Below are 4,430 nucleotides of genomic sequence, written 5' to 3'. Positions count from 1 at the left end.
TAGCCTAGACGGCCCCTCTGAGGCCCCGTCCACACGAAGCCGATTTCATGGCGAAACCGCAAAGGTCTTGTACGGTTCGGCCTTCCGTCCACACAAAGCCAGCGAATCCGCTGACCGAAACCGCAAACTTCTGAAACCACCCTCGGAGGTGGTTTCAAATCTATCCGGTTTCGTTTTGGTTTCGTGTGGACGCCTGAAACCGCAAACCATGACGTCATCGCCCCACCCCTCGACCTCCTAGCCAATGGCTCTTAAGCCCGCGGAGTCTCAGAAATCACAACAAAAATGATGATGGCGGACTACAAGCTTGTAATCGTTCTGCAGCATATCATGTCCCTTGTTGGGTTGCTAAGCCATTATTTATTGAGAATCTAGTTCGCCATCGTAGAAGAGCTGTTTGTTTGTGTTGCTAGTGGTTCGGGGGGCAGCCTTTATGCGCATGCCCGTCTCTTCTTCTTCTGGATTTGTGTACCAGAAGCAGCGCCCCTTATGGGCCTGGAATGTTTACTACAGCGTTTCTACAGATCTATCCGGTTTCGCTTGGCTTCGCCTTTACGGAGATACTTCGAAACCGGATAGATCGAAACCGTAACGGTTTCGCCCGTTTCGGCGTCTTTCTGAGGCCCCGTTCACACGAAGCCGAAACGGGCGAAACCGTTACGGTTTCGATCTATCCGGTTTCGAAGTATCTCCGTAAAGACGAAGCCAAGCGAAACCGGGTAGATCTGTAGAAACGCTGTAGTACACATTCCAGGCCCATAAGGGGCGCTGCTTCTGGTACAGAAATCCAGAAGAAATTAAATAAGAAGAAGAGGCGAGCATGCGCATAAAGGCATAGGCATAAAGGCTGCCCTTATGCGCAGGCTCGCATGTGATTTCTGAGACTCCGCGGGCTTAAGAGCCATTGGCTAGGAGGTCGAGGGGTGGGGCGATGACGTCATGGTTTGCGGTTTCAGTCGGTTTCAGGCGTACACACGAATCCAAAACGAAACCGGGTAGATTTGAAACCACCCCCGAGGGTGGTTTCAGAAGTTTGCGGTTTCGGTCAGCGGATTCGCCGGCTTCGTGTGTACGGAAGGCCGAACCGTACAATACCTTTGCGGTTTCGCCATGAAATCGGCTTCGTGTGAACGGGGCCTGAGAGTCGAGTGGATTAATACATGTTGTGGTGGTGGTGGTGGAGGAGGGGGAGGGGTCCTGGGGTCACAGTGGGGGGATAAACGGATGATCATTGAACTGTGAATGTTGATGTCAGAATATATTGAAGGCTCCTGAAGAAAGCATGTGCGCAAAATCACAGCGGTCTCTGCTATCTGTCAAATAACCCTTTCACTTTTTACATTGTTTCTTTTTTAAAGAACCAATCACAGATTTTTCCATTTAATGGGCACCTATCCTTTCAGACAAGAAAAGAATAAACCCCTACAATCATACTAGTCCAAAGTAGTTTTGAAGGACTACTGTGTGTTGGCGTTGGTCTCCTTCCACCTGCAGGGCAGCTGTGCACCGCTGCCACGTCTCACACACACACACACACACACACACACACACACACACACACACACACAAACACACAGCGCTCTGATGTTATAAGAGGAGCGGACGACGCACAATGTGGGGGCGCATTCTGCATGTACAGCCGTCCACATAGCGAGTGAACGGCAGCAGAGCAAGCCAGCGGTTCGTGGAGGAGCGCAGCGTTTCCGTGACTTCAATCACGGCTCTCTCTCTCTCTCTTTCTGACTCTCTCTCTCTCTCTCTCTCTCTCTCTCTCTCTCTCTCTCTCTCTCTCTCTCTCTCTCTCTCTCTCTCTCTCTCTCTCGCTTTCTCTTCCCTTGCTCCACTCATGCATCCTCCTCTCGTGTTTCAGACATTGCGCGGATGAGTTTGGAAAAGGAAAAGTTTCACGGCTTTCTCGTCTCGTGCCCCTTTATTGTAGAGCGGTGGTGGTGGTGGTGGTGACGGGGAAAGGCTGTGGCGCAGGGCGACACTGCGGGGTGTCCGGTTTCATACCGTGCGCTAGGAGCGACTGGGACGGAACGCTCGTCAGCTGGGGGGGCAAATACATCGACGCCACCGACGCGAAAGGAACAGGGCTAGAGTCTAGAAGGAGATAGCCAGCACGTCTAGTGCAGGGGATACGTGGGCATTGGTGTTTGCTCAACAGAGACGAGAACAACGAGGATATTTGACCTTTTTTCCAGTCTACCTTTTTTATTATTTGTTGTTGTGAAAACACTTCTGACTGGACCAGACTCACAGCTCGTCGCTCGCCGCTAGATGAACGGGAGTTGGGCACCTCACTTGGTAAGGTGCATTTTTCTATTTTGTGTACAGGTATTGTGTAAACTGTAGTGTAGTTATGCATGCTACTCTTTCACCTTTAAAATCGCACTCATTCCTCTCAGTCTAAAGATCATGATCACACCCGAGGATCATCTGGCTGTTTGGTGAAATATTTGACAAATTCTAGAATTGCATAGACTTAGCGTAATAACACAATATGTAGTGCATTATGTTATTATTTGGCTGAGAAAATAGAATAAAACAATGTGGAATAGAGGACTAATATAATGACTTCGGATAAGTTTTTGGTATGCGTTATGATTCCTGGTGTTTTACCGCTTGGTGGTGCTGGAAGAAAGCGCGGGATGCGATGCGTCTTCTTACGCCTTACTTGCACTAAACGAAGATGACATCATGTTAATTGTGCCATATTTATTTATTCTTCCATAAGCCTTCATTGTGTCGTTTGGTCTCATGAGGTATACGCCGTAGGGCTGACAATGTAGACTTAATCTCCTGAATCGCTGGCAGCAGGTGTCTTCACAGGGACAATTGTCTCCACATTCAACTGCTTGTCTTGATTATCATCTTTTTCTGTAACCTTTCCAAAGTCCCGATGAGTTCCCTGTCGGTTGAAACCTCTGTGGTAATGTGTTTTTTGAGGCTGATATTATTCTGAATGCAGCAACCTTTCAAAATCTTGGATTGTACTTAAAAAAAGATTTGAACTTTTGATGTCACGTATGATGCACACACTGGTGATTGGAAGAGCGGAATATATTTAAATCAAAAACATTTGGTTAAAAAGCGTTTTATTATTCCATGAACCAGTACTACTTAGTCATTCAGCCCATGGCAATCAGCATTCTATGTCTTTCGATGGCTTTCAGTGGGATACTAATCTCTAGTTTAGAGCACATTGATTAGTGTATGATTAACCACACGCAATTGTTCACCAAGTCCTTTTTTCAAAGTGTTTTTCCATTATGCTAGGTATTTTCCATGCCCTGGGCAAGTCTATGCTGCCGGTTCGAACTATCTCTATTTATAAATCGGTCTATCAATCTAACTATGTATCTCTATCTATATAGCTCAATCTCTATCAATCAATCTATATCTTCCTATATATCCCTCTCTTTCTTTTTCTCTCTTGCTCGCAATCTATCCCTCTCTCTATCACTATCAATCTCTCTCTCTCTTGCTCTCTATCGATCACTCCGGCTCTATCCATCTCTCCCTCTTTCTCTCTCTCTCTCTATCTCTCTCCTCTCTACCTATCTTTATTTATTTTCATACAGTGTCTGTTTTATGTCATTTTCATTCACGTGGGCTTGTGGTTGTTGTAGTTTTATAGCTCTGTTGTAGTTTTATGTGGGGCTGTTTTGCTGGTTTTAAAATCACCAGCAGTAGCAGCAGCAGCTCAGATGAATGGCGCTGGGCTCCTCTGAACGGTTGGCCCCGGGGACCCTGCATGCCCCAGTGTCCGTGCTGCTGTCTCCTGTCACACTGTGTACCCCGGGAAGGAAAACAGTGACCCTCGTCCAGATGGCTGAATTACTTTAGAGTCACACAGGTCACCCCCCCTTGTATTAGGCTCCGGATGCTTAACTCCCCAAGGGAGGGAGGGAAGAAGAGGGGAGGGGAGGGGAGGGAGGGAGAGAGATGGAGAGAGGGCAAGGAGAGGGATGGAGGGGAGAGGAAGGGAAGGAAGGGAGAGAGGGAGGGAGGGAGAGAGAGGGAGGGAGGGAGAGAGAGGGAGAGAGGGCAAGGAGAGGGATGGAGGGGAGAGGAAGGGGAGGAAGGGAGAGAGGGAGGGAGGGAGAGAGAGGGAGGGAGGGAGAGAGAGGGAGGGGGGAGAGAGGGAGAGGATTTTTAGTTTATTATACAGCCGAGCGCCTCGCACTTACAATCGCACACACACACACCACACAAACATTTTCTATTCAGGAATAAACAAGCATAAGGTAACACACAAATATAACAGCAGCTTGGACAAAGAAAGTACAAAAAAAAAAAAGAAACCGCGAACCACTCAGCTGGGATGTCATATCAGAGGAGCCACAGCACAAGTGTTTATACGGAGTACTTAGGGCGGCTCACCTCAGAGGCCCCCTCTCAGCCACCTCGCTCAAAGGGACCAGTGG

The 4,430-nt window shown here is 48.1% G+C and overlaps 1 protein-coding gene across 3 annotated transcripts in view; it reads left to right on the top strand.

Moving 5' to 3' along the window:
* Positions 1-1,629: 1,629 nt before the first annotated feature.
* Positions 1,630-4,430, top strand: part of sema5a (sema domain, seven thrombospondin repeats (type 1 and type 1-like), transmembrane domain (TM) and short cytoplasmic domain, (semaphorin) 5A) — a 125,772-nt gene continuing 122,971 nt past the window's right edge. For all 3 annotated transcript variants that reach the window (XM_030349523.1, XM_030349525.1, XM_030349524.1), the window contains exon 1: positions 1,630-2,307. The gene's annotated coding sequence lies outside the window, so the exon portion shown is untranslated. The remainder of the gene's footprint in view (positions 2,308-4,430) is intronic.

Source organism: Gadus morhua, chromosome 23, assembly GCF_902167405.1.
Source record: "Gadus morhua chromosome 23, gadMor3.0, whole genome shotgun sequence".
Taxonomy (NCBI): Eukaryota; Metazoa; Chordata; class Actinopteri; order Gadiformes; family Gadidae; genus Gadus; species Gadus morhua.
Note: the sequence above shows the minus strand (reverse complement) of the source record. Positions and strands in the feature narration are given on the sequence as shown.